A 25,139-nucleotide genomic window follows, 5' to 3' on the forward strand; every position below is an offset into this window, starting at 1 on the left:
CTGGTTTCTCTAGAGTGGTATAGTTGTAATGTTTTAAGGACATGTTGAGATTCAGTCAACTAAGACAAAGGAATGTTATTAATACTAATAACTTGCTTTCAAAAGTGATCTGTATCATAAAGGGAAAAAAATCTATGTGAGAAACATTCTATGGTGAGAGACAGTCTCAATCAACAAGAATTGTCTAAGTATTCAAGAAAACACTGGAAGAATCGCTCTGGCAACACATATTAAAACTGGGACAATGCAGAGAAGGTCAGCATGGCTACTGCACCAGATGATGCATAAATTCACGAGGTGTTCAATATTCTTTCCAGAAAGGAAATAAAGCGTTTAAGTGTTACTGACTGAGTTATGTTCCCCCCAGATCCTTGTGTTGAAGCCTTAACCGTCTATGTGACATGTCTGGAGACAGAGCCTTTTAAAAAGTAAGTAAGGTTACCTAAGGATGGGGCCCTAGTCCAAGAAGACTAGTGTTCTTTGGGAAGAGGAAGGGACACCAGGGTGCTCTCACACAAAGAAAGGGCCATGTGAGGACAGCTCTTTGCAAGCCAGGAAGAGATCTCTCACCAGGACCCCACCCTGCTGGTGCTTTGATCTTGGCCTCCAGACTCCGGAACTGTGAGAAATGAACTTCTGTTCTTTAAGCTGCCCGACGTGTGGGGTTTTGTTATGGCAGCTGTAGCAGAGTAATTCATTGGGTAAAAATAATAGACTATCCTTCTCATGAGATTCTTAAATTAGATTTGATGGTTGAAGCAAACATTATAACACTACCTGATGTAGTGTTCCATGTGTGCAGAGGAAATACTTAAGACAATTTTATTTTAAAAGCAGTAAGAATTAAAGGACCTAAATTGGAGTAAACATTCAATATTTCACTCAAAGTGCTAAGATGTTGAGGAGGCCACACTAAGTAACTTAAATATGACATAATATCTAGAACAGCCACTAAGAAAACTACATAGAATGATATGATCAAAAATGTTATAAATAAATAAAAATGGTATTTTAAAATATGCTGAGATAATCGAAAGGAAGTCAAGAAAAATAGAGGAATGAGAAACAGAAAAAGCAAAACAAAAATTGAAATGTAAGCAAATTTTTTAAAACTGAAATCATACAGAATTTGTTCTCTGATCACAATGGAGTCATTTCTCAAACCCACAAAGTACCAAAACTCAGCTAAGATGAGAAAGATAACCTTCTTAACCTCAGAAGTCTTAAAACCATGAAAGAAATTGAATTTAGAAATACCCAGTCCCAGATGATTTCACAAGGTAATTTTATCTAACATTTAAGTAAGAATTGGATTTCCCTGGTGGCTCAGATGGTAAAGCATCTGTCTACAATGTAGGAGACCCAGGTTCAATCCCTGGGTCGGGAAGATCCCCTGGGGAAGGAAATGTCAACCCACTCCAGTATTCTTGCCTGGAAAATTCCATGGTCGGAGGAATCTGGCGGGCTACAGTTCACGGGGTCACAAGAAGTCAGACATGACTGAGCAACTTCACTTTCTTTCTTGTCTTTCGAAGTAAGAATTAGCACAAAATTTTATGCAATCTCTCCAAGAAAATAGATGGTGAAGAAATATTTGCCAACTCATTTTATGAGGCTAGCAGTATTATCCTGACAGCAAAGACCAAAATATGTTCTCCCTTTAAAAAAAAAATGTACAGGGTAATCTCTCTCATGAACATATATGCAAAAATTCTCAACAAAATATTAGCAAACCCAATCCAGCCATGTATAAAAAGAAATAAAACACCATGACCAAGTAGAATTTCCAAATATGCAAAGCTAAATCAATAGTCAAAAGTCAGTCAGTGTAAACCACCATATTAACAGGCTAAGAAATCCATTGGCACAGACAAATGATTTGAACAAGTTCTGTACCAGTGACGTAAAATCTCTCAGCAAACTGGGAATGGAGAGGCATTTCCTCTCCCTCATGAAGAGCATCTACAAAACCCCAGAGCCAATATCACAATTACAGGTTGAAGACTGAATTCTCCTCCTTTAAGACTGGAAGTGATGCAAGGATGCCTGTGTTTTTAACTTTAAATTCCAATCATTCAGTGTTGGTATATTGGAATGTTGATCCCCGTGTATTAACCTTGTATCCAAGAGCCACAGAATAATCATTTGATTCGAGGCCTGCAGGGGTTCTTGGGAAGTTCCCCCCTCAGAAATGTTTTTGCAAATATTTCCTCCCAGTTTCTGATTTGTCTCCTCAGTCTTTTAACAGTGTCTCCAGATTCTTCACCACTCCACCACCTTGGCAGCCTCCCAACGTGAAAGGCAAGCCTATGAAACTTCTAAAAGGGAACACAGGAGGAAAGCTAGGTGACCTCGCGTTGGCAAGGAGTTTTTTAGCTACCACACTAAAAGCAGCACAGTCCATGAAAGGAAAAACTGATGCGCTGGACTTCATTAAAATGAAAAACGTGGGCTCTGAGGGAGACACTGTTAAAACCTTGAGGAGACAAGTCAGAGGCTGGGAGGAAACATCTGCAAAAACATATCTGAAGGGGGACTCCCTGGCGGTCCAGGGGTCAAGGATTTGAGTTTCCACTGCAGGAGGCCCTGGGTTTGATCCCTGGTCAGGGAACTAAGATCCCACAAGCTGCAGCCAATCATAATAATAAGCAAAATGCAAATCAAATCATTAAAAAATATCTGAGGGTTTGTATTGAAAATATACAAAAGATACTTGAAACTCAACAATCAGAAGACTGTACAATGAAAACATGGGCCAAAGATCTTAAAAGACTACTGACCGAGGAAGACATACAGAGAAGCGTCTGAAGATGTTCCACATCATGTGACATCAGGGAAATGCAAGTTAAAGTGTGACACCACCACGCATCTGCTAGAACAGCCGGTGTCTAACCAACAGGGAGCTACTGGACTCAACGTTATGTGGCGGATGGGAGGGGAGTTTGGGGGAGGACGGATACCTGAACGTGGATGGCTGAGTCTGCCTGAAACTATCACAACACTGTTAATCAGCTATCTGTTCAGTTGCTCAGTCGTGTCCGACTCTTTGCGACCCCATGGACTATAGCATGCCAGGCTTCCCTGTCCATCACCAACTCCCAGAGCTTGCTCAAACTCATGACTATAGAGTCAGTGATGCCATCCAACCATCTCACAATCTGTCGTCCCCTTCTCCTCCTGCCTTCAATCTTTCCCAGCATCGGTGTCTTTTCCAATGAGTCAGTTCTTTGCATCAGGTGGCCAAGGTATTGGAGCTTCAGCTTCAGCATCAGTCTTTCCAATGAATATTCATGACTGGTTTCCTTTAGGATTGACTGTTAATTGGCTACACTCCAATACAAAATAAAAAGTTTTAAAAGAAGAAAAGAATGGCCATTGCCTGGTCTGGAACACTGACAATTTCAAATGCTGACCAGGATCCACTCACTGCTGACAGGAACGCAGAACGGTACAGGCACTTTGGAAGACAGTTTGGCATCTTCTGATAGCACTGAACATACTCTGACCACAAGATTCAGCAATCGTGCTCCTTAGTATTTATTCAAAAGAGGAGAATATTTATGTCCACACAAAGGCAGGCGTTTATAGCAGCTTTATTCATAATCACCAAAATTTGGAAGCAACCAAGATGCTCTGCAGTAGGTGATGGATAAATAGTGGGTTTCATCCAGATCATGGAATATGGTTCAGCATGAAAAAGAAACGAGACATCAAACCTTGAAAACGGAGGAATCTTATATGCATATTCCTAAGTGAAAGCAGCCATTCTGAAAAGGCCACATACTGTATGATTCCAACTATACGACATTTGGAAAAAGTAAAAACCAAGGAAACAATAAAATGGTCATTGTTGCCAGGGGCTGAGGAGTAGGGGGAATGAATAGGCTGAGCATAGGATTTTTAGGGCAGTAAAACTACCCTGTATGATACTAACGTGGTAGATACACGGCATTACACCTTTGTCAAAATTTATAGAATGTACACCACTAAGAGGAAACCCCAATGCAAACTGTGGACTAGAGTTAATAAAATGTGGTAATTTTTTCTTTACCTTGAAGGGCCTTGGCTAGACTTTTTAACTTTGTCAGGTAGCAATCTAGTAGTTGTTTGTTATCTCAGAGAAGGTCAGCAAATTTGGAACTCTTTCTTTGCATTCATCACACAGTGAAACCTTCCAAGTGTCTCATTCAGAATGGACCAGTAACCTCTGTGTGGTACAAGAATGTGTGGCCAGGTCCCATGTCGTGACACCTGTCATTATAACAATCCTCACACAGTTTACGTTTTATTTTTATTAAATTAATCAGATTAACAATGACCTTCATATCTTTGCCCACTTCTGGATTCCACTCATTTTGCCTGAGTTCGCCTAGTATGATTCAAAAAATTAATTTCACATATGATACTGTATCTGGGTTTCCCAGGTAGCTTAGTGGTAAAGAAATTGCCTGCAATGCAGGAGATTCGAGTTTGATCCCCGGGTCGGGAAGATCCCCTGCAGAAAGAAATGGCAACCCGCTCCAGTATTCTTGCCTGGGAAATCCCATGGACAGAGGAGCCTGTCAGTCTACAGTCCAAGGGGCAGCAAAAAGTTGGACACGACTGAGTACACACACACACACACACACACACACACACACGATTCTGGGTCTATAACTTTGCCCCAGGTTCATCCTCGTTAATTCCTGCCAAAGCTGTCACTACATCAGCAATTGCATTTTCACTGATCTTCCATGATTTTAAAGTTACTGACTCTTTAAGAATATGCCTTTATTGTATATACCATGGATGATACTAAAAAATGTTTTAAGAGTGGTATTGCACAAACAGACTTCCCTGATGGCTCAGTAGTAAAGAATTCACCTGCCAATGCAGGAGATGTGGGTTCAGACCCTGGTCAGTAAAATCTATCTTAGCTAAGAGATGCGTGCGCCCATTGGGAGGATCCTGAGATAAACCAAATATGGACTGCAAACCAGGGAAGTTAAAGCAACTGGCCAAAGAAACCTGGGAGAAATACTCCATGAAAGTAATTCAAACTGCCACGAGGGCACGACTCAGCAATGCTTTCCCTGAGTCTGCCCTTGTGTCTATCCACGCCTACTGTACTTTTTTCCTCTTAATGAATTCTTGTTTCACTATGTTCTGTCTTTTCTGCAAAGCCAAAGGGCCAGGGCCTTGTCACCGACCACTGGTCTAGCGCTCGGATCTGGGGCTCTCATTGCGGAGACCCCTGCTTCCGTCTCTGGCGGGGAAGCCAAGCCCCGCTCCAGACCTGCCGGCCGAGGCCCATGGAGATCGGGAAAACCCTTCGGTCCTGACACAAACGCCCCAGTTAGCGGGCGGCGGGAGCCCTCCGCGGATGGAGGTCAGCTGACTCCCGAGAGGACAGGGTGGTCCAGGATGCCCTCCAGGGGTCCCCCTGCCCAGCAGGCAGGGGGCGGACCCGGAGCTGGAGCGCGACCCCTGGAACTACCTGCTGGGGAGATGGGAGTGCTGGCTGTGGAAGGGACCCGGGGTGGGGGGACGAGGGGTGGGCTGGGGCCCGCAGCACCCCCGGCGAGGACGGCAGGCAGGGCTCAGAGCTCGGGGAAAAGCAGAGTGAGACGCGCCCTGCCCGCCCCACCCCCAGCGCTTCGCAGGAAGGTTTGTAGACGCCACCAAATGTAAACTAGAAGTCCCAAACCTCATGCTCATTGTTGACTCAAATTAACCAGTGACTCTCACACTTTTTTCCTTAAGCCATTTTTGCCCCCAGTAGACGCGGCTGACAAGGCTAGGAGCCCGGGCCTGGGCCCTTTCAAGTAGTTTCCTGCATCAGGCCGAGCAGAGAGCCGGTGGTGAGCGGTGGGGGTGGGCTGGGCTGGGAGGCGATCGCCTGGGGCTTCCTGATGTTCCGGTGTTAACACACCTAGGCGGGATCAAAGGCCGCCGGCCCATCCCCGCGCTCTCCACGGGGGAGGGAAGAGTCTAATATCATTAAAAATAAGCAGCAATTTGGTATCGTGGGCAACTGTGACAGTTGGTTTCGGAGGTGAAGGTTTATGGAGACCAGTTTGTACGCGCTGTGCTCAGTCATGTCCAGGCTTTGGGACCCCACGGGCTGCAGCCCGCCAGGCTCCTCCATCCATGGGATTCTCCAGGCAGGAATACTGGAGCAGGTAGCCATTTCTTCCTCCAAGGGATCTTCAGTTTACTACAAGCCAATTGAGGATATTGCTGCAACTTTTCTATGGAAAATTTCCAGTCTTTGTATCTGTCAAGATGTGGTCTCAGACCTGCTTGTTTCAAATGGTCTAGAAATCATTTTGAAGGTAAATGCCATTTCATTTCTCTCCCACATCACATGCAGCCCAATATGAAATATCTCACTGAATAGGTAACATGGTCCTATTGATTAACTAAAAGGACAGGGAAAATGAAATATATATGTGTGTGTACAAGGACATCTTACATGTCAGACTCTGTTAGAGGCGTTATTGTAATTATCATCTGCTCCAATGAATATTCCATAAACGATGTATGGAGTGTTTGCTGAGACCTCTGCCAGCCATGGTGGGCCCACTGGAGGGCGTCACAGATGGGATTCCTGGCTGCAAGAGGTCTGAGTTCCTCAGGAGACACAGATGTCATTAATCAAAGAGTCACAGAAACACACCCGAAACTGCAGGTGGGTGAGGGCTCCTGAGGATGCGGACCCCAAAGCTGAGAACCTCCAAGAGGAGGATGGGGTACCGGAGAAGGGAGGAGGGCCAAGGAAGAGGGCCAGGGAGGAGGGAGCAGAAGGAGGGAGAGAGGGAAAAGCGTGTAAGAGGCCCCGGTGAAGACCCCCTTCCTCCGCTTTGGGACCCAAAGGCCAGTGAGATGGGAGTTGAGGACACAGGGTCCCTCAAGACTGGGGCTTTCATCTTTTTATCTTAAGAGCACTGGGTCGACTCTGAAGTATTTTGAAGAGAAGGCTAACAGGATCCTAGGGGTCCCTTTGAAGTCACTATGCTAATGAGCATGGATGTAACCAAAAAAAAAAAGCAGAGTGGACACAGAGAGGTTGTCGGTCCAGGTGCAGACGACGGTGGCCAGGCCCAGCGTGGGAGGATGCAGGGATGGACAGAAGGCCTGGACCTCGGCCACCTGGAGTCTGGGGTATTAGTCACAGGGGTGGGGGATCTGGTGGGGGGGAAGAACGAGAGTGTTGGGGGGACAGTCCCCAGGGTTCTGGCCACTAAACCGTCCCTGGGTGTTGCCACACTGAACCCTCGGGGCCCTTGTGGTTCACCCTGTGGTCACGTGAGTGACCGAGAGTCTAGCTTCTGGTGCTCCCAACAGGTGTGGCACTTCCCCAACCCAGAACCTCCCTGAGACCCGCTGACCCACCCACCAGACTAGCCCTTGACGCTCCTTGAAATACGCTCACAGGCACCAGCGCCGGTTAAGCCAGAGGGCAGGACCTTCTTGTGTGACCACGTGGCTCCATCCATCACCAAGGTGACAGTCATCGCGGGTCAGCAGTGTTAGTTCCCTTCCAACGCCAAGTACAGTTATAATTAGAGTTATATAATTTAATGAACTATTTACATACTCTGGAAAAGTATAACTGGAAGGGGTGGAACCACCATGCTGGCTACTTTGGGAAGACATGATACAGGTAAGTCACCTAAAAGACCACCAACAGATTGGGTCAAGCGAGAAAACGAAAAGGGTCTGAAAAGGATTCTGCATTTAGGTCTGATGCCAGGGGTGTTTAACTAATCATGTAACCAGAAATCTAAAACATGAATAGTGCATTCAAGTTGCTGGTGATGCAAGGAAAGCCACAGGAAAATAATTGGCAAACCCAACCAACTTCAATGGAAAAGTCTTGACCCCATCAAAAAGTTGTTGAATGAATCTATGATTGTATCTTTCACTTTAAATGTATTTACATTAAATGAGTCAAGAATAAACCAGCTTTCGATCTTAACTCACTACCAACCAATCCAGATGGTTCTATCAGTTATTATATTCACACCATGACTCTCTAGTGCCCCTCTACTTAATCAGCCAAAATTGATGGTGGTGCTTTAGTCGCTAAGTCATGTCCGACTCTTGTGACCCCATGGTCTATATCCTGTCAGGTTCCTCTGTCCCTGGGATTTCCCAGGTAAGAATACTGGAGGGGGGTAGCCATTTCCTTCTCCAGGGGATCTTCTTGAGCCTGGAATCAAAGCCGGGTCTCCTGCATTGCAGGCAGATTTTTACTGGCTGAGCTACGAGGGAAGCCTAAAATTGATGAGTGCTATTTAAAATGTGAGCTCACGTCTAGAAGAAGTAACCAGGGGGAATTCAGTCTACGGGCTCCTGTACAGTGCCATCACAGGGACCGATCAGACGAAATAGGAAGTGCAAAGTCCAAATGTCCTTGAAAGTGGATCCTGTGAAAAAGATGGCGTTCCAAACAAGTTGGGAGAGAATGGATTTAATAACCAGTGGATTATAACAGATGGATTTAAGGCAAATGGCTAGTTCAGTTCAGTTCAGTTCAGTCGCTCGGTCGTGTCCGACTCTTTGCGACCCATGGATTGCAGCACGCCAGGCCTCCCTGTCCATCACCAAGTCCCGGAGTTTACCCAAACTCATGTCCATCGAGTCGGTGATGCCATCCAACCATCTCATCCTCTGTTGTCCCCTTCTCCTCCTGCCTATAATCTTTTCCAGCATCAGAGTCTTTTCAAATGAGTCAGCTCTTCGAATCAGGTGGCCAAAGGATTGGAGTTTCAGATTCAACATCAGTCCTTCCAATGAACACCCAGGACTGATCTCCTTTAGGGTGGACTGGTTGGATCTCCTTGCAGTCCAAGGGACTCTCAAGAATCTTCTCCAACACCACAATTCAAAAGCACCAATTCTTTGGCGCTCAGCTTTCTTTATAGTCCAACTCTCATATCCATACATGACTACTGGAAAAACCATAGCTTTGACTAGATGGACCTTTGTTGGCAAAGTAATGTCTCTGCTTTTTAATATGCTATCTAGGTTGGTCATAATTTTCCTTCCAAGGAGTAAGCATCTTTTAATTTCATGGCTGTAATCACCATCTGCAGTGATTTTGGAGCCCAAAAAAATAAAGTCAGCCACTGTTTCCCTATCTATTTGCCATGAAGTGAACAGTATGAAAAGGCAAATGGCTAAATATTTTGTAAATATAATGTCAGATCTCTGCTTCAATCAAATAAACACAGAGCAGGGAATCATAAAAGCACTACACACTATGAATCACGGTTTATTGTGGCTTTCCAGGGTGCACACGGTAGGACTCCGTGGGGAGGTAGGTGGCCCCCAGCACCTGTATGTCTCCAAGCTCCTCAGAGGTCTCCACCCTTCCGCCAATGTACAAAACCACAACACAGGTCAGTGTTTATATAAGATTTGCTTTGGGAAGACGTACCACAACAAAGGAAAAGACTGAAATTTTTAAATTACTTAATAATGAAAACTGTCTTTGCTTCCACAAATTTAAAATATATAATCATCTGGGACTTCTCTGGGGGTTCAGTGGCTAAGGCTCCGCACCTTCAATGCAGGGGCCGGGTTTGATCCAGAGAACTAGTTTCCACATGCCGTAACTAAAGATGCTGCATGCCGCGACTCTGACCTGGAGCAGTCAAATATCTAAAGTAACTAATTTTTTAAAATATATACACATTAAAAGGGAATTGTCACACTGCATGTGTAATACTGATGCAAAGAACTAACTCATTTGAAAAGACCCTGATGCTGGGAAAGATTGAAGGCAGGAGGAGAAGGGGACGACAGAGGGTGAGATGGTCGAATGGCATCACCAATTCAATGGACATGAGTTTGGGTGAACTCTGGGAGGTGGTGATGGACAGGGAGGCCTGGCCTGCTGCAGTCCATGAGGTCGCAGAAAGTCGGACACGACTGAGTGACGGAACTGAACTGAACTGATGTATAATGTGTATTGAACATTTGTCTGGATAGAAGAAGGAAAACATGTTAAAGTAAATTGGACATTAGTCACCCTCTTAAGTGCTTGCCATCACTCATTCCCTCAAAACCTGTATCAAGCGCTTACTGCATGCCAGCCTCTGTTAGATGCTAGATGAGAATAAAAAGATAATTTTTTTTAAAAAAGGGAATTGACAAACTTGAATTTTTTGCAGCTGTATGACTGGCACAAGATGAATATTCCAATGAAGAGGTCGTAGAACTCAAAAAGAAATCAAATCATCAACACACATGTGTGTATACACATCTCCTCCAACACAGAAATGGCTGATGATGAAAGCGATAAACAGAACATGTCAACAAAGCAATGGAAGTGGGTTCTATTTCACCAGGAATAAAAGAAATGCAAAACTAACCTTTGTTATTTGAAATATTGATCAAATGCATTTTTTAACTGAAATGCTTCCGTGTTGGCCAATGTGTGAAGACTGATGCTGTCTTATTGTCAAAGCCAATGGAGACATGGAGAACTTGCAGACACATCCTGCATCTGACCTCAGCAACTCCACTTCTGAGTCTTCATCTCATGAAGCTCCCCTGTGACTGCTGCGGCAAATCGTCTCTCCCCCTCCGAGGCTCAGCGCCCCTTTCGGGAGCACCCCTGGCAGGATGCCCAGACGCCTCTGCACACAGTCCCTGTCGCTTCTGCATTTGGGACTCTGTTTCCCGGTGTCCTCCTGCAGACAGTTGGCATATAGCACATAGCCACGATGGATTTTGTCTTTATGTCTCCAGCCCCAGGCACGATTCCTGGCTTTCAGCAAGTGCTCATCACATATCTAATGAATCAAAGACTGCAGGACTGTCGTGATAAATAATATAATCATGATCCAACCAGCTGTCCACAGAAGGGGTGAGTGGGAAGGCTGTGAGCAGAGCCCAGCAGCCTTCGGCGTCCTGGGTGCTGCTTCTCCAGTCCCACAGGGTGAGACATACGTACAGTCCAGTGCTGACCCGCAGAGCCTTCCCTGTCCCCTGTCCTTTGCTTGGAAGCACAAATAGCTTTAACGATTTATGGTAAATAAAAAGGAAGCTTGACTCTATGATTGCAAAATGAAAATAATTACAAGTATGTTGCTGTTCAGTTGCTCAGTCTTGTCCGACTCTTTGTGATCCCACTGACAGCAACACACCAGGCTTCCTTGTCATTCACCTTCTTCTAAAGCTTGCTCAAACTCATGTCCATTGAGTCGGTCATCTCATCCTCTGTCGTCCCCTTCTCCTCCTGCCTTCAATCTTTCCCCAGCATCAGGGTCTTTTCCAATGAGTCGGCTCTTCGCATCAGGTGGCCAAAGTAGTGGAGTTTCAGCTTCAGCATCAGTCCTTCCAATGAATATTCAGGACTGATTTCCTTTAGGATGGACTGGTTGGATCTCCTTGCAGTCCAAGGGACTCTCAAGAGTCTTCTCCAACACCACAGTTCAAAAGCATCAAGTCTTTGGTGCTCAACCTTCTTTATGGTCCAACTCTCACATCCACACATGACCACTGGAAAAACCATAGTTTGACTATGCGGATCTTTGTCAGCAAAGGAATGTCTCTGCTTTTTAGTATGCTGTCTAGGTTTGTCAGCTTTTCTCCTGAAGAGCAAGCATCTTTTAAATGGCTGCAGTCACCATCTGCAGTGATTTTGGAGCCCAAGAAAATGAAGTCTGTCCCTGTTTCCATTGTTTCACCATCTGTTTGCCATGAAGTGATGGGATTAGATGCCATGATCTTAGCTTTTTTAATGTTAATTATAAGTGTATTTATACAGAAAATATAAGCTTCCAAGAGATTAACATTAATTAACTGCTGTCAAAATAAAGATTAAGGAGACCAAAAATAAAACTGCACTTAATAAAAAGTGAAGCAAAAATTAAAGTCGCTCAGTCATGTCCGTCTCTTTGCCACCCCATGAACTATACAGTCCATGGAATTCTCCAGGCCAGAATACTGGAGGGGGAGCCTTTCCCTTCTCCAGGGGATCTTCCCAACCCAGGGATTGAACCCAGGTCTCATGCATTGCGGGCGGATTCTTTTACCAGCTGAGCCACCAGGGAAACCCAAGAATCCTGGAGTGGGTAGCCTCTCCCTTCTCCAGGGGATCTTCCCGACCCAGGAATCAAACCAGGGTCTCCTGCATTGTGTGTGGATTCTTTACCAACTGAGCTATCAGGGAAGCCTTATAATAGGACACAAAAAAGACAAAGAGGAAGGTGGACAAACCAAGAAAATTAATGAAGGAAAGCAAGTAGCAAACTGCCAAAAGTGTCTTACAGACAGGGGTTTGGATCAGAGCAGCAAACGGTATAGTAGCCGCCAGCCACCTGGGACTGGTGAGCACTTGAGATGTGGCTGCTCAACAGTGCGGTTAAATTTTTACTGTTACTGGAGCTCCAATCCTTTAGCCACCTAATGAGAAGAGCCGACTCATTGGAGAACACCCTGATGCCGGGAAAGACTGACGGCAGGAGGAGGGGTGACAGAGGACGAGATGGTTGGGTGACATCACCAATCCAACAGATATGAATTTGAGCAAGCTCCGGGAGATGGTGAGGGACAGGGAAGCCTGGTGTGCTGCAGTCCATGGGCCACAAAAGAATCAGACATGAGTTAGCGACTGCTGACTAGGCATCAACAATTGTATTAAATTTAAATTTAAACAGTCACAGGTGACTAGTGGCTACAGTATTGGACAGAAGAGGCTGAGACCACATGCCTTGTTTTTCCCAGAAGTGGAAATGGAGTCCCAGGGAATTCAGGGATTGGATTGAAAGTCTTACAACCACTGAGGCAGACCCCAAGCCCTTCAGTGATGAAAATGGGAGGATCCGTGGGTTGGTTTCTAGGTTAACTTCCACCCTACAAAAAGGGTGTAAGTATTTATGTTCCTTTTAATAGTTTTGAGAAAAAAGTAACAGAACTGTGAGATTCTTTGTTTTCTTTAAATATAATGCTGGCCTGGAAGCAGTCATTATAAGAATGGCCCTAATTCTTATTTTAGAATTGAACATCAAAGAGTTTAAATCTGATCCATTTTGCCTACCTTTCTTTAAACAGAGAGTTAAGATCATTGTTAAATTGTTAAATGGTGTTAACAAATGATGTTAACATCATTTCATGTTGTTAAATGATGCAACGAACAAAGTTATATCTGGAAATCACAGAACTGCCAAATATGAGATCTGTTATGTAATTTGAAAAGAATCCTTTATACTTTTCTGATGTGCATGGTTCAAACTTCAGACTCAAAGCCCACAATCTAGCAAGGTCTCCTGAAGATCCGCTTTGTGGGATTCACACACACACACACACACACACACACACACTCTCCAGGACATCTCATGCTAAACTGTATAAAAGTGACAGAACAGCTAAAATCCTGAAATCCTTTTCTTAAACAAAGAGAGAAATCCTGAAAACAAAGTGGAAAGGAATAGCATTCAATGGAAGTTAAAAGTGAGACGTGAAAATAAGAGAAAAACGCAGTGCCAAAATTCCTGTTCACTTTCTTTACGTTTTTCCTCTAAGGACAACAGCCTGAGTAAGACCAGGGGGACAAAATGAGGAGTGCGGTGACAGCTTGTACCCTTTACCCTTCAACTTGAATCCAGAGAGCACTCTGCACACTTGTGGGTGTGTGTTGGCAGAGCGTCACCCCTTACTACACACCGTCAGCCAAAATCCGCACTTCTCATCTGCTCCCTACAGATGCTGTCTCTGAGACGAAGGCCCCTGGGCTCTGGAATTAAGAGGCCGAGAACCGCATGGCCCTGCAGTGTGGGGAGGAAGCGGATCTGTCCTTGTAAAGTCAACCGATGGTGGCTCTCAGCATACCTGGGACACCAATTCAAAAAGGAAAAAGGAAGTGGTCAAAGTCATGCTTTTTTGTAAACTTCAAAGGTTCTCTCTCCCTCCCCCCTCTTTACATTTTACTGTCTGGTGAGCTGACTGTCTGCAGCTGTTGGCAGAGACTGTGTCCCCTGGCGTCAAACCTGCTTCCTCACGCCCATAAAGTTGCAGCAGGGGACCCGGCGGCAGGTGTGGGAGGCAGGGGCCAGGACGCCCTCAGTTCCCCTCGCGCCGCCTGCTCTGCCGCGGAGACCCGCCTCTCAGCTCACCCCAGTCAGGCTTGCAGCTCCGCAGAATGACCCCCCAGATTTCCGTGCTCCGTGTGCTGGGGGTGTGCGGGAAACCGGTCTCAGATCCCCCTTTCCTAGATCCGCGTGTCCCTACGCCTGCCCAGCGGAAAGGTTTAGTGCAACTCACATTCACCAAAACCCAGGCCACTCGGGGAGATGGTGAAGGACAGGAGGCCTGGCGGGCCACAGCTCAAGGGGCTGGAGTCAGACACGACTGAGCGACAACAGGCCGCTGATGGGGGGGAGCAGACAGAAGCCGGATCAACGCCAACATTTATAACCCACGTTAAAAAATGTCTTAAACAGCATCAGGTACCATCACAAATGCTTCTGAAATCCACAAAACCAGGCTCTGCTTCCTCTTCAAACTGGGAGAGATGAATAAACACCTCACAGTGTTTTTGGAGGTGTCAGGAATTCAATAGTAAGAATGTAGTAGTCGCCCTCTTTCTCTTCTTTCAGTGATGGGAAATGAACCATTGCAGACGACATATTAGTCAATTGTAATCTAACTTTGCAAAAACCACTAGCTCATATGTTTTATGGCTTAGTGCCAATATTTTTGGGGAAAAGGGGGAGGAGCAGAAAATCAGTTTATTTAAAGCCACTTTAAATTATTCATATTGTTTTTATCTGGCAGATTGAGAAATGCATGCTTTTCTAAACAAATGGAAACGTGGTTGCAGCATTTTTGCAAGAAGAGAAAAAAAAAATGGAAAGGGGAAGGACCATCTTGGAGGCAATCACAGGAGCCTCAGCATTTATTGAGCTCCCACTGGGTGTTGAGTAGTGAGCACTTCATCACCTTGAGGGGAGGGGGCCAAGGGAGGGATGAAGGGGAAAGAAGCATGAAAGAAATATGAGAGAGAAAGAGTCCTGGTTTTGCCCTCAAGGACACTGCTTTATAATCAAGGAGACCCAACAAATAAACGCAAAATTAACTTAGATACATATTAAAAACAGCGGTAGAGAATTTATCTTATACCTTTAAGTTATTTTCATTCTCTAGTAGTATGTTTGCACTATATATAAACATTGCTCATAGAGGTAATAGTTTTGATAAATTGTTTCTGTTGGTTTCCATGCTGTAAATTCTACAGAAAACTGGGAGGGTTGGGATGGGGTGACATAAGGAAATATTCCAATTAAGGCTGATGGTAAAAAATGTATCTCTCAGAATTGAAGTCATCTTTTCAATACTATAGGTTTTGATGAAAATAAGAATGTTTTTATATGGTAAGTATTTCCTAAAAACCTACTGTATATCAGGCATTGGGTTAGGATCTTAGCATAGAAGGATAAACATAATAGAGTTTGTGGTTTAAACAGAGGAACGCAAGATTATAAAGAAGGCAACTTTGGTACTTACAGATTCCAAAAGATGCAGGACATATTTCAATTCATTTTTCTATAATTTAAGCTCAGAAAGGAGAATATTAAGTTAACGTCCTAGATGAGACATCTGCCAACTACAGCCTGTGGGCCAAGTTTGTGGTTTCCAGGTCTTTAAAGGGTTTTTGAAAGAAAGAAAAAGAGAAAGAAAAGAAGGAAAGAAAGAATATGCCACAGAGACGAAGGTGGCCTGCAAAGTCTAAGATGACTGCCATCTACCCCTTTCTAGAAGATGGTATCTTCACTCATAAGAACATAAAGAGGATGGGCCTTGCTTCTCCAGCTTTTCATCTTCCTGTTCTTAGAGTTCTCAAGGCCTCAGATACTTGAGAACTAATTTAGATTAATTCTAAATTTATCTGAATTTCTGGTTTAGCCCTGACTATGTCGCATTTTACTTAATGAGGGTACCAGTATGTTAGTTTTTTTTTTTTTTCCACTGGAGGATAATTACCTTACAATATTGTGTTAGTTTCTGCCATAAATCAACATGAATCAGCCATAGGTATACTTCTGTCTCCTCCCTCTTGAACCTTTCTCACTATGTTAAACATTTTAACAATATTCAAACACTGTTGATCCCTGAACGATCTTTCTGGCCACTTCACCACAGCACCTCTTATAACCCAGACATTTTACCTGCTTAAAATAAACACATATATTGGGTAATCTGCATTTTTAAGAACAATAATTTCTATCTAATTGCACTTAAACCACAAAGATTGTTTCATCTGGGGACAAACTACTTTTTAGGTATAATTGAAGACAAGTCTTCATTTAATCACCAAGTTATGTCCCTGCTGTCAATTAAAATACATGGTTTAAGCAAAATTTCAGACTATGCCGATTTCCCCAAGGAGTAAACAATGAGGTCGTTTAGATTTTCACAGACACATTTCTGTGCTGCCCTTGTCCCTTTTTTTGAGTTGGTAAACCACTCATATGATGAAGTCAGGATGTTTAGAATTTTTATGTTAGAATTTTATATTACCTTCACGTATACTTGGGAGTGAATGGGAATTTATACATTTCGAGAAATTAAGGGAAAACACATCAGCCTGTATTTATGTATGCATATGTAGAGTATCTATAGAAAAAAGCACACCAAATAAAAAGAACATCTATTTGGAATTTGCCTCATTTTATGGATGACACATTTGCTCAATACAAACAACAAAACATGTTTTCCTGGAAGTAAGCAGAATAAAAGTTTGATCCTTGATCTAAGTAGAGGATATGGTTCATTCCTAAACCCAATGACTCCATTTGGCTGATGCCCATTTGAGGTCATTAATGCCATTTGTACCACCCAGAGCTGCAGCCACATTTCAAAGCTGGCCGGACCCAACAGGGACAAGCCCCAAGTTATAGATGACAACCTACCTGGGGACAAGGGGGCCTGATTAAGTTCGCGTTGACCTCCACAATCAGGCAACTGTGTGTAAAATTCCCAGCTGAAGCCATAAACTAAGGACCACAAGAAGCTGTTTTGAAATTTGCATTAAGGCAAGGCATCCCACCAGCTACAGCTATCCACCTTCCTAGATTTTATTGCTCAGTCTCTTTGAACAGAATGCAATCAGACACATTTTTCTGTGGCCCAGAGAATTCTACCAATTTGAAAGTTTGGGGGAGAAATGCTACACAGTAGACACAAGTAATTATTTACCAAAGATTATTGGAGTCGATTTGAGGACAGAAGAGGGTGACAGACTCCCTTAAATGTTCCAGAAAACTGGGGAAAAGAAATATAGAGAAGCATGAATGTATCAATAACTCTTATTGAGCAAAACCACATAAGTGAGCAGATGCTGTGTATATCTGATTGGCAAGCAGCTAACTCCCCTCAGCAGGGAACAAGACACCCCTCCATGGGAGGAGAACAGCGTGGGGACCCTGAAATCCGGCAACGCGCTTGCCTGACAGCAGCCATCTACAACTCATCAACCAAGTCTCTCCATCCCAGGTCTCCTGGAAAAGAGGAAGACTGTGTATCGGGTCCATGTGACATAGAACCATTTCTTAAATCTATGAAACAATTACGGAAAGTGGCTTCGGCATGACCTGAAAACTCAATTTATTCTGAATAATGACGAACTAAGCAGAGAAACTTCCGTGGTGGTTCAGATGGTAAAGAATCTACCTGCAATGCAGGAGACCTGTTTTTGATCCCTGGGTTGGGAAGATCCCCTGTAGAAGAAATGGCAACCCACTCCCGTATTCTTGCCTGGAGAATCCCACGGACGGAGGAGCCTGGTGGGCTACAGCCCAGGGGGCTGCAAAGTCAGACACGACTGGGCAACTAACACTTTCACTTTCTCTGCAGAGTGTAATGTTCCCTCTCCACGATTTTCAATTCTTTACTTCCCGTTTCAATCAGGGCTATTTTTTAAATTGAACTCAGTTGGAGAGATAAAAAGAAGAACATACATTCCGTGAGTAGTAAGTTTGTGAGAGGAACTTTGGATGATTTAATTTGCTTGATTGAACTCTAATTACCGAAGGGGGTAGGAATTACTGTTCCTATTTTAAAGAGGAACACTGAGACAGGGCAAAGAGAAGGCTGAGCGCCTGCTACAGGCAGTGGGAAGAACCAGGCTCAAAGTCCGCGTCTGGCTGACTCATAATAACTTAACAATAGTGCATGTCACAGCTTACGAAGTTTTCCAACAAAGCTAAAACACTAAGTGCTCTGAGGCATTACTGAGGAAATCTTATGTGTAGGTAGTACTGCTGCTGCTGCTAAGTCGCTTCAGTTGTGTCCGACTCTGTGCGACCCCATAGACGGCAGCCCACCAGGCTCCCCCCATCCCTGGGATTCTCCAGGCAAGAACACTGGAGTGGGTTGCCATTTCCTTCTCCAATGCATGAAAGTGAAAAGTGAAAGTGAAGTCGCTCAGTCATGTCTGACTCTTAGCCACCCCATGGACTGCAACCTACCAGGCTCCTCCGTCCATTGGATTTTCCAGGCAAGAGTACTGGAGTCGGTTGCCATTGCCTTCTCCGGTGTAGGTAGTAAAGAAGCTTTAAAAGAAGATATTTTTCTGATTGAATAGAATCAGTGATTTGATGGTTCCCAATAGTGGGAATTGTGTCCCTAGAGGCTTCCCTTGTGGCTCAGCTGGTAAAGAATCCGCCTGCAATGCGGGAGACCTGGGTTCAATCCCTGGGTCGGGAAGATCCCCTGGAGATGGAAAGGCTACTCACTCCAGTATTCTGGCCTGGAGAATCCCATGGACTATACAGTCCATGGGGTCGCAAAGAGTCGGACATGACTGAGCAACTTTCACTTTCAGTCTAGCCTCACCCTGAAATGAAGCCACGAATCTGCAGGTCCCACGGTAGGACCCCACGGTGTCATCAAAACTGCTGACAACGTGTAAGACAGTCCCACACATTCTATCACAGGTCATTCTCAGAACCCAGTATGGTGGGTTAGGGCTCATTCATTCATTCATACATTCACTCATTCCTCGTGCTTTAATATTTGTTATGTCCCACTCATTCTGTGCCTGCAACTGTATTAGAACTTAGATACATAGCAATTAAAAAAGATCTAGTTTGGCCCATAACACTCACAGTCACAGACAGATTGAAAGAGGAAACAAGATGAGTGAAAACACTCCAAATTGAATCCACATAAACTAATAATAATTAGTATTTTCAAAGGAAAACACGCTTGCAAGTGTGCTCAGTCGTGTCAGACTCTTTGCGACCCCCTGGACTGTAGCCCCCCAGGCTCCTCTGTCCATGGAGATTCTCTAGGCAAGGATACTGGAGTGGGTTGCCACTTCCTTCTCCAGGGGATCTTTCTGACCCAGGGATTGAACCAGGATCTCCTGCGTCTCCTGCATTGGGAAGTGGATTCTTTACTGCTGAGCCATCAGGGAAGCCCCAAAGAAAAATAAAGCACTTTAAAAACAGGTAAGCAGTGATGGGACATGATTATCGCTACTTTTCTGGTGGTAAAGAATCCACCTGTCAAGGCAGGGAGCATGGATTCCATCCCTGTCCTGGCCTTGGAGGGACTAAATTCTTGTGCCGCAAATACTGAAGCCAGGGCTCTAGAGCCCGTCTCAGTAACTAAGACCCAGCACGACCAAAATAAAAACCCTAAAAAACCTGAGCCCGCTGCCCTGGAAGTGCAAAGTCCCAGCCACTGCCCACCAGGGAAGCCGTGTTCCTTCCATTTTAAAAGCCTGCCCTTCGGTCTCATAGAGGATCTACTCTTGCTTATGAAAGAGCATAAACGCAGATCATTTGCCTCCAGTCAAATGTGTTCTTTATGCCAGAGGGAGAAGAGATCTCCTGAAATGGAATTTTGCACCAAAAGAAAGAGTTTTCAGAAAAGGAAGGTGGTTTCACAAACTGTCCTGGAGCTCTGAGCCTCCTCACCAACACCCTTGTCCGTGATGCCGAGTGTCTCCCGGGGATCAGAGGCTGGGCCTGACTCTTTCTGGGGCTGCGGGGGCCGCCCCGTCTCAGTCTGTCCGAGTCCGGCTCAGGACCCTCTGCCAGGTGACCGAGAGGAGCGGGCTGGGCCGGGAGGAAGCGTTCTCCTTCGTGGGGCGGATCGACCATGTAGGATGGAGCCAGAGGTGACGGCCTCAACCACCCCATCTCGAACCTGGTGAGAGGGTGACACGCCGTGGGAGGGGGACCCCGGGTGAAGGACCCTTTGTCCCTGAGAGGTTGAAACCTGGGGGCTTAAATGTTTAAATGTAAGAGGTTTAAATGTTGAGGCTGTTGATGTGACATGCACACCTGCGGCTGGACGGAGGAGGCTGAGGATAAAGCAGTGTGGCCTGACCGGACGAGGTGTGGGTGCCCGGGGAACCTCCCCTGGGTGCTCCGTGACAGGCGAGTCCCGGCTGCCAGGATGAGCGGGTCCCGGCGCTGCACAGGGCCAGCCCTGCGGAGGGGCTGGAGCAGGACTCGCCACCCCATCCCAGCACCGGCAACCTGCTCTGTGGACTAAACTGGAGAGGAGAGTGGGGGTCATGAGTGGGATCCGCCCGGAAGGGTGTGCGGGGAGGTGAGGCATGAGCTTGGCCAGGATGAAGTCTGGAAGGGTGGAATGGGGCGCCTGGCCAAAACACGGAAGCCTGGAGACTAGGGGCCCCTCCCCAGGGAGCCGAGAGCAAGTGACAGTCAGCCTTGAACACTAGTTTGGACCACGTCCACCACTAAACACCTTCACGGGTCCAAGCTCGTGGTTCAGAGACTGTGTGTTACAAAACAAAATGAAAAGCATTGCCAGGGAAAATAACATGTTTTCAGAAGACTCCCGAATCTTTCATTTATTCATCAAGTATTTCTTGAATGCCAGGCACTTTTCTAAGACACTTAGATTCTAAGTGATTCTAGAAAACACTACATAGAGTGAGAAAGATGCTCTAGAGCAGACAGGAGAGAAACACATTAGAGAAAATAAGTAAATGCATAAAGTGTTGGACAATGGTGTGCTAAGAAGAGAAACCAAAGCAAATGAAGGGGATTTAAATGCAGGGAAGGGCGTGAAGGCGGTGAGGACATGTCACATGGTTCCTGGGTGAGGCCTTCACATACAGACCGGAAGGAAGTGAGGGCGCACCATGGGGACGTCTGGGGGAAGTCAGTCCCAGGAAAGGGAACTTCAGTGCAAAGGCCCTGGGGTGAGAGGACCCCACTGTGCTTAGGGAGCACGGACGCCAGTGCGGCCTGGTGGGAAGGGCAGGACAGTGGGTGACATGAAGGAGAACCGGCCTCCTATCATGGCTCAGAACAATTTCTAGACTTATTTCTGCTCCTGTGTGCGTACCTGCTCAGTCACACCCAACTCTTGGCAACCCCACGGACTGCAGCCCACCAGGCTCCTCTGTCCATGGGATTCTCCAGGCAAGAATACTGGAGTAGGTTGCCATTTCCTCCTCCAGGGAATCTTCCCAACCCAGGGATTGAACCAGAGTCTCTGACATCTCCTGCGCTGCCAGGGGGATTCTTTGCCACTAGTGCCACCTGGGAAGCCCTATTTCTGCTCACGTAGCACAATGAAGATGTCTGCTCACAAATTCTGGCTCCTTCCAACCTCAGGAAGGGATTTAGCAGGTCTGTTTTTAGAAATCATGATCAGTGCAAAGACCTCTGTGGGCCTCCTTAGGGATCCAGGAACCTCTGAGAAAATTCATCACATGGGGAGCCAGTCCCTCACCCTGAGAATGAGGTGGGGCCTCATCCTGATGAAGACTTGCCTCCAGAAGGGGGAGGACTTGGCCAGGAAACAGCCCCCGTAGGGATGGGGGTTCTCTTAAGCACAAATCCTGAAACGATACGTTTTCTCAGAGCCCCTGTAAATGGTGGGCGGGGACCTTCCGGGAAGTTCTTTTGCCCCAGCTCAGCCCTGATGGGCCCACGGGGGCAGCTGGATCTGAGGCTGACTCTCGAGCATGCCAGCCGGGGCCTTCAGGATCTGAACGTGGGGCCTCAAGGGCCCCCAGCCTCGCCCTCCTCGCCAGGAGGAGAAGTGTCAGGCCCCAGGCAAGGGGATCGGAGAGGAGGGGGAACGACACTCCCTAAAACCAGCAAGAAAAGCTGCATCCGGTTAACCAAAACAACGAAGACTTTTTAAGAACAGACCACAAGTGCATTTGACAAAATGGTATCGCCTTGAAACCGGAAGTGAAGTAAATGGCGGTGTTTACAAGCCAAGGCGAATGTTCAAAGGGAGGCTCAGACACAGAGGACAGATGGCGGAGAGAAAGCCAGTGCGTTCAGCCAACACCCACAAAATGCGGATTTTTTTTAAGTGCCCTGAAGGCTGTTTATGGCCCAAGGGCCCAAGGCTCTGTCCCTCCAGCCCCGGCAAGCCCCTCAGCGCCCACACCATGGCCTGGAAGGGACACCTGGCCACCTCTGCTTAGGGAACTTTCATTTTCATGCGGACACAGCCTCCGTCTGATAAAAGCCAGTCAGAGTCACTCCACCTGCTATCTGACAAGGAGAAAAGGGAGGAGACGCTTGGCGTCAGCAGGATGATTCACCCGCTGAAATTCCAAGAACAACAGGGGGAAATCTCAAACAAACCATCACACCCTCTGCTGTCTATTCTAGTGGGTATTAAACCCTGAGGGACCCTGGGCCTGCGATTCTTTACAAGTCCAATTATAGGAGCTGCAGAAGGGCTCTGTAGTTCTTAGGAACCTTTTAGGAACATCTGCAAAAATCATTCTAAAGCATTCTGCCCGCATTTGATGACGACCGTTTACACGAATATTAAGTACAGGTTGAAGGATGCTGATAAAATGAAGGACAGATTGAAACCCCGAGTTGCTCGTAGTCAATCAGGTAGAAAGTAAGGGAGAAAGCATGTATTTTCATGGCTATTTTCTCATTGCTTGTTATATCTGGTCCCTTTAGAGCCTTTCTCATGCTGGAAGTATTAAAAAAAAAAAAAAAAAAAAACCCAGCCAAGTCAAATTGTACATTCGTTATCACAGTTAAAATTGACTCTACCACTTATTCTAAAACCCAAATCAAGTTACGGTACAAGAATTGATACCAAAAATTTAGCAAAATGCTGGTCTTTCTTTGTCACTCACAGAATCTATTTTGGAGCACATTCAAGGTTTTTTGTAATAGAGTATTTTTTTAAATAAATGGGTGAGTGATTTTGATTATGTTCAGAAGTAAACGTGAGTTTTAGAGATACACACCCTCACTTTTAGAACAATATCCCCTTCCGATAGGAGGCACAGAAGGAACACACCACCAGCTTCATCTTCACAGAGAACAGGCTGCCGCGTGGACAGTATAACGTCACAGCCCCAAACTTAGAGATTTTATAGTGAACGTCTTGGGAGGGAAGACGACCTTCGCCACGCTCAGTCCTGGTTTGGTCATCAAGCTGATCAATAGTCTTAAGATTTCAAGGCCACGCTGAAGAGTCCTCTGTCACTCACTCAGGGAGAGGGCTTCCGAGGTGCCTCCTGTGTGGATGCTGGGGAGACATCAGGGTCTGTAAAGAACAGTGAGTGCTCAATTCCAAAGACACGTCAGCTCTGATGAACGGACGCCTCATTGCACAAACGCATTTCACGGAAATAAAGCGCTTCTTATATGGAGATGTGTTTTTCAACACTTCTGAGATTATAAACATATTCTGGCACGTCTACTTGGAATTTGGTAATGGAGATAATTTCTCGTCACCTCAAATAAATACAGCCTTTATATCTGCTTAGATTCTCCACATACAACAAATGTTTTGTTGCACATAATAAGATGCCCCAAATGTACTATTATTTTCCATCATTTTTATTATTATTTATTTGGTATAATTTTTAGAGGAACATTATCTCTGATTGTTTAAATTCCTTGTGTGACTATCTGCCTGCAATATAGGAGACACAAGAGACGCAGGTTTGATCCCTGAGTCGGGAAGATCCCCTGGAGGAGGAAAGTGGCAACCCGCTCCAGTATTCTTGCCTGGAGAATCCCATGGACAGAGGAGCCTGGCTGGCTAAAGTCCATGGGGTCACAAAGAGTTGGACATGACTGAGCGACTAAGCAGATTCCACGCACACACACATATTAGTGATGAATAAATATTTATAAAACTAAAAAAACATGTGATTTATTGCTTCTCAGACTATCTAAATGTGCTTTCAGTCAAAATAAGACAGACTATCAAGAAAAATAACTTATTAGAAACGTTAAACTCTATACTTGCAATTTCAGATTCATTAATACTGGGTCAAGTCAAATTAAACTACATTTAATACGATGGCAACTGCTTTGTCTTTTCACTTTTGAAGTTAGAAAAGTTTTATTATTCTTGATAAATCAATTCAAATACTATTTTTATCTACATTCAAGGAAAATGAAAATTTCAGCATTAACTATCCTCTTAAAATAAGTGTGTGCTATACCTGAATGGACTGACAAAAATTTTACAGCTAAACTATTAAGGCTTCAAAATTGTGAAAGATAAAAGTGAAAATTTGAAAGAAGAGAAAAATAAAAAGAAGAATGGCCAAATAGGACATCCCTGGGGGTCCAGGGGTTAAGTGTCCACGCTTCAGCGTAGGAGGCACGGGTTTGGTCCTGTGCCCCCCTGGGGTGGGGGGCGGGTGAGAATTAAGATCCCACAGGCCTGGCAGTGTGGCCAAAGAAATAAATGAAACTCTCAGGGAATGGCCAGATAATAGTCTTCTAAAAGAGTCTCCCATGTGTTTCTGACGCATCCTTGGTGCTTCACAAATGTGAAGGATTCCTTCTCATTCGTATCCTGAATGCACTCTTACTGCCCCTCGTTTTTAACTTCGCCCTGTCTGAAAATGTCAGCAGGCAGCTCTCCTGCAAAAATCAAGGACCTTCCCAAATTTAAGGGCCCTATTGTTGAACAAAGTGCCACGAACTAAGCTTCGAGAATTAGAACCCAATATTTGCACTGGTCATACTCTGTAAGTAGACTAAACTCAGGCTCTTAGCTGAGTGACTAATTTCCCACTAACTCCAAAACAAAGGCAATTCAAGGGAAAAAACCTCAGCTCTGGAGATCCATTAGACAGCTAAAAATACTTTATGGCTGTATTATTTTAATGGCTTCCCTGGTGGCTCAGTGGTAAAGAACCCATCTGTCAA

At 45.2% G+C, this 25,139-nt stretch overlaps 1 pseudogene; it reads left to right on the forward strand.

Annotated features, from left to right (window-relative positions):
- Nucleotides 1-211: 211 nt before the first annotated feature.
- LOC133047374 (U6 spliceosomal RNA) lies at nucleotides 212-312 on the forward strand (annotated as a pseudogene).
- The last annotated feature ends 24,827 nt before the right edge of the window (nucleotides 313-25,139 follow it).

The sequence above is a fragment of the Dama dama genome, chromosome 26 (genome assembly GCF_033118175.1).
Source record: "Dama dama isolate Ldn47 chromosome 26, ASM3311817v1, whole genome shotgun sequence".
NCBI lineage: Eukaryota > Metazoa > Chordata > Mammalia > Artiodactyla > Cervidae > Dama > Dama dama.